This window comes from Medicago sativa, chromosome 8, assembly GCF_051527215.1.
Source record: "Medicago sativa cultivar Bolivia chromosome 8, Bolivia_mono, whole genome shotgun sequence".
NCBI lineage: Eukaryota > Viridiplantae > Streptophyta > Magnoliopsida > Fabales > Fabaceae > Medicago > Medicago sativa.
In genome coordinates this window covers 66,056,063-66,067,016 of record NC_140756.1, presented here as the reverse complement: position 1 = coordinate 66,067,016, position 10,954 = coordinate 66,056,063, and the positions used below count along the sequence as shown (strand labels likewise).

The window sequence follows — 10,954 nt, the reverse complement described above, 5'->3', positions numbered from 1 at the left end:
ATTATTCAGATCCCAACCGTGCGTGTTTAATACGACAGGTATACGTTGGAGGGATTTTGATGGAAGGTTTTTTTTTTTCCAAATTAAGTAACTTATGAAATATTTCATAAAATAAATTGTTGCATTTTGGTTCTCCTTTAACAAAAATTAATTTGATAGAATTGATTTTATATAAAGATTTTGACTAAAAGTGGGTTGCAGAGTGTGTTTGAATGCATTTGTATAAAAATTAGTTGAATTGTAAATTTATATGTTATATCAATTCTATAATCAAAAGCTAAGGATAATAGCTTCAACTAGAATTAGGTTAAGTTCTCAAAATTGATTTTTCCAAAAAATGTCAAGCATAATTTTATAGAGTTGGAATTGCTTTTGGCATTTGAAAAGGACGTCTAAGACATCTAAAAGGCAAAGGCTACGGAGGGAGACCTAAACGGCACCCATCTAAAAGTGAAACCCAAATAATTAAACTTTGCGTCTTAGTCTCATTAAATATTTTTTATTTTTAGTCTTTCAAAAAATTTCTATCATCTTTTTTTGTCTATGTTTTTAAATCAACTCACATGTATCATTCGAAATTTTGTATTTTGTTCGCAGTCATATTTAAAATATTATAAAAATATTTTTTAACAAATCATTAATTAAATATAAATTTTTATGTTTAAACAAAATAAATTAGGTGTTTCAACAAGTTTATATTTTTAACGTTACAGTAAAATCTCTCAATCTTTCAAAAGAAAGAGCAAAATCCCTCAAATATTAACAAAAATGAATTATGAAAGCATACCATAAATTAGGGGTGTTCGCGGTGCGGTTTGATTAAACTTTGAGGCTAAAAGTCATCAGAACAGCAGGATAAAAAAGTATGCGGTTTGGTTTCGTTTGGTTGACTTTTAAAATAAAATCTGAACCAAACCAAACCAAACCATGCAGTTTGGATTAGATCGGTTGGTGTGGTTTTTTTTAGACAATAATTTTTTTTTCCAATATTAAAATCAAATTAAAAAGCTAAAACACAACATATTTTCAGTAATTTTTAAACTTCATCGAACATTACAATTTTAATTTCATCCAACAATGTTCTCAACTACGTAGACCAAATTAAAAAGTGGACAAAAAGTAATTTAACTTTGTAAGAAATACCGTAAGAAATACAAAAGACTAAAATTTTTATCATTTTCTAAAAGTTCAAGTAGCACATGAATACGTTTTTGAAAGAAAAAGCAAAGACGAAACTTAACTGAAGAAAAAATAGGTCATTTTATTAAAGTTTCCATTGAGTTTCTATGAGTATTGGTCTAGGTGAAATATATTTAACTAGTGTTTTTCTTATATTGCGGTTTGGTTCGGTTGATAAATCAAAATCGCAAACCAAATCAAACCATGCGGTTGAGCAAAAAAATGATATGAATACATCTGAACCAAATGTGATTTTTTGCAGTTTCGGTTTGGATTGGTTTGGTTTGCGGTTTTTCTATTGGATTGGTTCGGTTTTGAACACCCCTACCATAAACCCAACGGATTTCCACTTCTTTCCGTTCTTTCGCAAAGACACATCAATATCAGAAAGAAAATCATTAACATGACCTTCCTGGTTTTATATATAAAAAGATTGTATAAGGAAGATAAAAATACCAGTTTTAAATTTCTTTTCAAATCAAAAAAATAAAAGTTATCACAATTCATTTACATAATCCTCAATTAAATATTTGAAATTTTATTTACAAATACCTAAGATTGGAGAACCAGAGAAACACACAAAATTATCAAATAAGCATCATATTCTTATCTTTCTCACCCTTCACTCTCTCTCATCAATCAATAAAATTTTAAAAATTTCATAAAATAAACTAAACTAACTTTGTAACCATAAATATGATACACTCAAATAAACTAACTTGAATTACATTACACTCACTCCAATTGTTAACTTGGTAAAAAAATTCATTCTTTTAACAAAATTATGCATGCATGATCTTTTCCTTCATTCTACTACGGTGATGTCTAGAAAAAATACTTCGTTCTAAGTGCAATATCGACGTAAGTCCCACATGACTTAAACTCTTGTGTGAAATATATAATATAATTGATAAAATTCTAATATATGAAATGAAATATCTGATTAATATATTGAAGCAATTTGTTTCCATGTGATGTGGAACTTTTTGGTTACTTCATAATTTAGTTCATTTACTTTTTATACAATGCTATCTTAACCAATATCCTCATTGAGAATTTCATGAAACATTTCAATTTTAAGAAAGTGATATCTAAAACTATGATTTCTTCCTGCTTTTCTTATTTTTTTTGATTCACACATGTGATACAATTATGGTTTGCATCACATTATTTTCAGATATCTCAAACTTTTTTTAAAATTATTGAATGATTTGAATGATCTTAAAATAGCATATGCATACCAACTACTTAAGGACGTGTTTGTGTTGTCATATGATTAAGAAAGAAATATGAATACATACTTTCACTTCACTACATGACTAATTAAATGTGGTTTGCCTTTTCAATATCATCTTTTTAGATATGATTATCTATCTACTTAAGATGAATTGGTGGAGTGCTTAATTAACTACTCAAATGTCCTTTTGAAAACTATTTTACTGGTGAATTTGTGTAGCATACTTTGTTTCAATGTATCTCTGAATTGGTGAATGATTTCTATAGGAACATTTGTAATTTTTCAAGAGTTGATTATCTATTATTTTGTTATGCATTTGGAGCTTTTATAATTTCCTTAATGTATGTTGAATTGAAATGTATATTTGTTAGCTAGATGTTATTATCACATTATTGCTATTTCATTTACGTGACAGGTTTAGAAACTTTGAAGTGAAGAATAATGAAGTGTTAACGTGTCATTGAATTCTTTAAGGCTTCATTGGATTTTGCTACTATTCCTTTTAATCATAAGTGGTTATTCTCTTATATTGGACAACATAATGTAGGTAAAGATAATGAAACATGAGATTTTATAAAACCACAAGAAATATCAATTGCATGTCATGAAAAGAAAGTATTCAGTGGTATTATTTTACTGCTGGCATGAGCTTTAAAAGCAACGTTAGGAATTCAATTTGTCACCAATTTCCATCGTCTAACATCAATGGGAAGGGATGACTTAGTATTTAAAGCAAGGATCATTCTCAAGCAAAGATATTCCAACAAACATTTCTTTGCAAACTTTTTGTTGAATAAAATTTCTTTCTAACCCCCCTTAAAAAAACCATTTCTTTGTAATTATATCACAACATTTGCTCTTTCTCATTAATCCTATTTTATTTTAACTTTTGTATGTCTGGCTAATTCTTCAATTGTATAAATAGTTCACCTGTGCCATTAAATTTTTGAACATAATTGATACTTTAGGATTTCCTAATCACAAATTGAGACTCATGCATCTCAGATTTAGAGATCAATTATATGTCTCTATTATAGTCGATGGGACCCGTGGGCTAGTATTTTTGTATAAATGATTTTTTGTGTGTCTACATGCGTGCGTGCGCATTATATTTTTGTGGTTTCCGTAGATACCCCATAACTAGGATACCGTCCTTCAATGTATACAAAGCGAAACGAAAACATCTTCATATATCAATCTTTCAAGTTTGTCAAATGAACCAAATAAAGATAAATAGTAATATATAAAAAGAATATGTTTTTTTTTTGTTCAAGTAGCTTAATAACTAGAATTCACTTTTTAAAGTGAATAAGTGGGGCGTCTTGGGTTCGAACCCCAACCTCTACATATAACAATTCATTGTCCCTACCAACTGAGTTATGCAGTGTTCCACAAATCGAGTGTTAACTCGTCGAGTTTACCGAGTTTACGTTTTTAGGTACCAAAATCGTGTCAACTTGGAGGTAAACTCGATTTCTGGTAAAATCGGAATGTTTGACGAGTTTGACTCGAGTTAACTCGGTCAAACTCGGGTAAAATCGGGTAAACTCGAGTAAAATCGGAATGTAAGTCTATTTTTTATTTTTTTAATAGTTTTATTAACAACTTTAGGAACTTGTGAAACTTCCTTTTTGGATGGTTAAGACTTAAGAGACTTATGATTTTGCAAGTTTATTTTGTATTTTGATGTTTAGTTGAACATAATGCTTTATTATGGTGGTTCAAAACCTTTATGATTTAGTCATATTTTGCACTATTGGACTATTTACAATATTATGTTAGTTTACATATGTCATTTAAATAATAAATTGTATTTAATTTTAATTTTAGGTAAACTCGTACGAGTTCTCAAGTTGAGTTTACCTGGGCAAAACGAGTTGAGGTAAACTCTCGAGTTGTAAAACCTTGAAGTTATGCTTACGGAAACAACATAGGGTTTTTCCATCGATTTTTTTGCAACAACGCTCGGTCACTATATATATATATATATATATATATATATATATATATATATATATATATATATATATATATATATATAGGGATTTGCTAGAACACACCCACTAGTTTTTATGTGGGAGTGTTTTAGCAAGCTACACCTTAAGGTGTATATAACTACTTTTTAGTTATAACTTGCTAAAACACACCTTCAAACAAACACCCAGTTATTTTTTAGAAGGTGTGTTTTAGCAACAATGGGTGTATTCTAGCAAATGTCTATAGGGGTTGCTAACATACACCCAGTTATTTTTTAGAAGGTGTGTTTTAGCAACATTCACCTTAAGGTGTATTTAACAACTTTTTAGTTATATCTTTGCTAAAACACACCTTAATAAAAACTAGTGGGTGTATCCTAACAAACCCCATATATATATATATATATATATATATATATATATATATATATATATATAGAGAGAGAGAGAGAGAGAGAGAGAGATAGATAGATATATTAATATATAGTGACCGAGCGTTGTTGCAAGTAGGTAGAGAAGTCCTTATTAAGTCCATCTTCTAATCTATTTCTTCATATGTTATGGGTATTTTCCTCTGTTCTAGACTACTGATCAATGAAATTGAGAATATGCTCAATTCATTTTGATGGGGTCAGTGTAACGATAATAGTCAATGTATGCATTGGCTGTCTTGAGAGCATCTCACGACACCATAAGATTACGTTGCATGAGTTTTGAAAGTGACCAAGTTTCAACATGGCTATGATTTGTAAACGGGCATGGAAATTAGTCATTAGTCCAGACTCTTTGATCATTAGACTACTTAGAGTTAGATATTATTCATTTATTCCACTAGTGACTACTTTGCCTCGAGTGTGGGACATATCCCAAGTTATGTTTGGAGGGTCATTTAGAGTGAAAAGGAGATTGTTCAACGTGGTTTCAAATTGAGCATTGATACATGTACCAATATATTAATTTGGGATCATCATTGGATTCAAAGCGGTCAGCCTACGAGCAACCACATGTGATGTGTTCGGTCATGCAAAACCTAACAATTTCAGATTTATTGATTTATGCAAATAAAAGCTAGAATGTCAAACTCACTAGTATCATCTTTGATACTACATCTAACTCACAATATGAGCAAAACACCTATGTTCTCCTTGGTTCAACATGACACTATTGCTTGGAAATTGGAGAAAAACAATATTTATTATTTACTCAGTTCTAAGTGCTTATAGATACAACTTGAATCATGATACTGCCTTGAAACAACACATGTTAAACGATACTTGGAAGGCCATTAGGAGAGCAAAACTGCCACCAAAAATAAAGAATTTTCTTTGGAAAGTAAGCCATACTTACCTTTCTTACTAGGTTGAGATTGCATATGTGTGGTGTTCATTGTCCATCTCACCATGCCTTATGTAAAGAAGATGAAGACATGATACATATCCTATTATTGTGCAATAGAGGCATGTAGTGTTGGCAGTGATTGAAACTGTGAAATGTTATTATTGGAGCTCTGAACGTGAAAAACATTGTTGCACATAATGTTTTCACTATTTTGTAGGCTGTAGACAAGAATCAACATTCTTTGTTAGCACCATGCTTTAGAGCATATGGACGAATAAAATAATAAGGTACAAAATGATATTAATGATACTTGCCAAACCATACATTAAAGAGCCTCCACACTTCAGAGGAGTTGACAGAAGGCAGCTAAGAATAGAGTCTACGAAAATCAAGGTGTCAAAGAACTAAGTGGATACCTTCTATAATATTTTGGAATTTGTATCAGGATGAATACAAATACTTTTAGGCTAGTGTGTGAAGTGTTTGACGTTTTGACCTGTTTGTTTTAACAAAACAAACTATATGTTGTTCTTTGTCGTGCGAGAAAGAGCGTCATTGCTCTATAACACCACTCAATAAAAAATTTAGCCCAAAAGTGCGTATTTTATATATTGGTATAGATTTTGTCAAAAAAAAAAAATTGGTATAGATTTACACTATTTAAATTTAAAAAATAAAATCCAAATTACTCCCTCCTTCCATTTTTATAAAACTATTTTACAAAAATCACGAGTATTGAGAAAAGTTGGAGTAATAAATTTGTCACAAATGTACAGTATGTTACTATTACCAAATTACCCTTTGTTTATGGAAATATTTAATGTTAAATTTTTATATTTTAAGGTATATTGATAATATTAAGCAGGGGTGTATTTGAAAAAAGAGTAATAAATGCATCTAAAAATTTGTAGATAATTTTATATTTAAGAAAAAAACAACTTTTTGTTTTTGTAAAATAGTCTTCTAAAAAAGGACGGAGTGATATGTTTTAGAGTAAATGATCACGTTGGTCCCTAACTTTGCACCTCGCTTTCAGAAAGGCCTCTGACTCATGATTAAATACAAAGTCGTCTTCGAATGTGCACTTCCGTTATCAGTTTAGTCTTCGACGTTAAAAATTTTCGTTAACTGATGAGGTGACGTGCATGATGTATCACAGAGACTAAAGTGAAAGTAGAAAATAATCACTTTTGTCCCTGTACAGGAAATCAATATCTTCCTAAGTTGAATCTCAAATCCCTAAATCTCTAAATCCTGAATTTAATCCGCAAATCCTTAAATTCCTAAATCTCATCTAATTCCCTCTTTGATCAAAATCATTTTCCTTTTTTAATTGTTGTTAATAAGTGGAGATTTGTAAGAAAGGAAAATAGTAGATTTCAAATCTTTTGTGCCGCAAATCAAAGGAGTTTAATTTATATGGTGTGGACTATTATAATTAATAGTAGGGAAAATTACACTCACCTCCCTTAAGTTTTCTCTAAATGACAGAGACACCCCCCTCTAGTTTTAAAATAGACACTAACCTCCCTTAAGTTTTCATTAAATAGATTGATTCCTCCCTTCTCTCTTAACACTCTCTTAACAACGTTATCTTTCTGTTAAAATGCAAATACGCCACTGAACCTCTGAATTACTTAACTCCCTTCACTATCTACCACGATAATGAACCAAAACCCTCTCCATCATGGCAGCTATGCTCTAAATTTTCTTGGTATTAGAATACTTCCCACAAGGTCGGTTTAATATATGACAGTTGCATTCACAAAACCCTAAACCTATAAATATATCTATTCACATTGTCACTTTCTTTCTTCTTTAAGAATTGTTTTTAGGGTTAGTTGGTTCTTTACAATTAGATACAAACTGTTTTCTGTTTGTATTTTTTGTCTTCTGACTGCATATTGCAATTAGTTTTCTAGTTTTCTAGTTAGTTTTCTAGTTTTACGACTAATTAGTATAACTGAAAACAAGTAGAAGAGGAATATAGTGTCATCACGTAATTTCATGTTGCCATTTCTAAAGATTTGGATTAATATTGGTGGGTTGAATTAGTGTTGCGGATGCATTCAATCATATAGGGAGGGATAATTCATAGCACTAAGGCTAGCTAAGGGTTAGTAAACTAGCGGATGGTTAACAGAGTTAAATTGAGGGGAGGTTACTATATTTTTAAAACTAGAGGGGAGGTGTGTGTCTTTTAGCCAAACCTTGAGGGAGGTCTTTGTAATTTTCCCTTAATAGTATGTCTCGTGTCAAATGTGATTTTAGTAAAAATCTATGTATGTTTCGTAACTTCCAAACAATTGAGTATGCCTCCAAACTTTGGCTTAACTAAACATGATTAAAACAACTTCAACCATATCTTACTTTTTACTAAAACACATTTATCAAACATGCATATACAAACATACTAATGAGCTTCACTGCACTTAGACTCTAGAATGAAGGAAATATTATACTTTTTGGAATTGAGGAATAAAATGTGGTGATTTCTTATAAACATTAGAATTCAGTACAATCCAGAGAATTAACAACAACAAAAAAAGAAATTGATTTTTAACAAAAAGAAAATTAGATGAGATTTATGAATTTTGAGATTAAATTCGGGATCTAGGGATTTGAGATTAAATTTAAGATATTGATTTTTGATTCAAGTACATACCAACCATTTTCTACTTTCACTTTAATCCCTACACCTCAACAGTTAACAAATTTCAAAGACTAAACTGACAACAGAAATACATATTCAAGACTATTGTTAATGCTGAGTGAGACATTTATGATAGCGAGGTGTCACATACAGAAATGATCATTTACTCTATGTGTTTTATAATGAAAACATTCTAAACACCTCAATGATGAGTTCCAATGCACCGCGTATCACGAAAACTGCACCAATTTTTGGAACCAAAATCTCAAAAAACCTCATTTCATTACACAGACCAACTTCACCATTGTAAAACCACCGACAGCATTAAACAAACCCACGCCCAAATCATCATCGGAGGCCACACACAAGACCCATTTATCGCTGCTAAACTAATTGACAAATATTCACAGCTCGGTGGAACCAACGTCGAACACGCACGCAAGGTGTTCGACGATTTGTCCGAAAGAGATGTTTTCTGTTGGAACAATGTCATCAAGGGTTATGCTAATATGGGTCCTTTTGCTGAAGCTTTAATTGTTTATAATTTGATGCGTTTGAGTGGTGCTACTCCGAATCGGTACACTTACCCTTTTGTGCTTAAGGCTTGTGGTGCTGAGAGAGATTGTTTAAAGGGTAGAATTATTCATGGTAATGTTGTGAAGTGTGGATTGGAGTTTGATTTGTTTGTTGGTAATGCTCTTGTTGCGTTTTACGCGAAATGTAGGGAGATTGAAGCGTCGAGAAAAGTGTTTGATGAAATGCCTGAGAGAGATATTGTTAGTTGGAATTCTATGATGTCAGGATATATTTCCAATGGGTATGTGGATGAGGCTGTGATGCTGTTTTGTGATATGTTGAGGGATGATGATATTGGTTTTCCTGATAATGCCACGCTTGTAACTGTTCTTCCTGCGTTTGCTGAGAAAGCGAATATTCATGCGGGATATTGGATTCATTGTTATATTGTTAAGACAGGGATGAAACTTGATCCTGCTGTTGGTTGTGGTCTTATAACTTTGTACTCAAATTGTGGCTTTATAAGAATGGCAAGAGCCGTTTTTGATCAGATATCGGATAGAAATGTCATTGTGTGGAGTGCAATTATTAGGTGTTATGGGATGCATGGTTTTGCTCAGGAGGCGCTCAGTATGTTCCGGCAATTAGTTGAGTCGGGCTTGCATCCAGATGGTATTGTGTTTTTGTCTTTGTTGTCGGCTTGCAGTCATGCTGGTATGCATGAAGAGGGCTGGCACCTTTTTCAGACCATGGAAATTTATGGTGTTGTGAAAGGTGAGGCTCATTACGCTTGTATGGTGGATCTTTTGGGAAGAGCTGGTAATCTGGAAAAAGCAATGGAGTTAATTCAATCTATGTCGATCCAACCAGGGAAAAATGTTTATGGTGCCTTGTTGGGTGCAAGCAGAATACACAAAAATATCGAACTTGCTGAATTGGCTGCAGAGAAGTTGTTTGTTTTGGACCCTAACAATGCTGGGCGTTACGTGATTCTAGCACAGATGTACGAAGATGAAGGTCGGTGGAAGGATGCAGCCAGATTGAGGAAAGTAATCAGGGAGAAAGAAATCAAGAAGCCAATTGGTTATAGCTCTATTGAGCTGGAATCAGGTCATAAAAAATTTGGGGTAAATGATGAAACTCATCCATTAACGACTGAGATTTTTGAGACCTTGGTAAGCTTAGGTAGGACAATGGGTAAAGAAGCTCACACTCAATGTGATGCTATTATGTAGTAACTATAAAATGGTGGATAAAAGGATACACCATCTAATTATGTTGAATAACTGATTCGAGTTATCTAGAACTGATAGTCATGTCTTCGTCCTAGGAGATGATCATGAATCTACACAAGCTGTACTATGCTAGGAGTTAATTGACATTGTTAAGTATAGTTGAGGAGTCTCTTGGGACAAATTTCAATGGTTAAACTTCAGTAAGGTAGTTTCATTATGCAAAAAAATTACAATTATGAATGATAGATTCAAGACAAGATAGAAACCTGGTTAGAATTTACATATTTTAAATTCTGCTCGGATGTATAGAAAAGGTTCAGTTCATTTGAAGCTAGTAATTTGGTCAAGATCACCAAACTGTTGATGTAAATTAAATTTGATGTTCTTTTCGATGATCCTCTGCCAATGTCCGATCAAATACCACAAACAAAGTGGTGTCAATGTTTTGTTTTATGACAGTAGATAATACAAACTTTAAAGCCAAACAGATCAACATTTTGATATACCATCTTTTCAGTTGTGATATATCTCCTCAGACAGAAGAAGAAAGGTAACTAAACGAAATTCTATATGGCTGTCTATTTTTATTGTTCCCATGTTATTGTTAATCAAGCCAACTTTTCTTTCTTTATTTTTTTGTCATAACAGGTGCACTGTGACTGTGATCTGCAAGTGAGGAAATAATTTGTAAAATTGCAAGTAGTAATTTGACTGAATTTTGATTCCTGAGTCAAACAATCGAGAGAGTTTTGACTTGATAACAAAAATTAGCTAGATTTGTCTTGTACGTTGTATTGTAAAACAAGGAAACTGTTTGACT

The 10,954-nt window shown here is 31.9% G+C and overlaps 1 pseudogene across 1 annotated transcript; it reads left to right on the top strand.

Annotated features, from left to right (window-relative positions):
* The first annotated feature begins 8,456 nt into the window (after positions 1 to 8,456).
* Positions 8,457 to 10,529, top strand: LOC146900627 (pentatricopeptide repeat-containing protein CRR2, chloroplastic pseudogene; annotated as a pseudogene). Its single transcript, XR_015022791.1, has one exon. The product of XR_015022791.1 is annotated as a pentatricopeptide repeat-containing protein CRR2, chloroplastic pseudogene (transcript).
* The last annotated feature ends 425 nt before the right edge of the window (positions 10,530 to 10,954 follow it).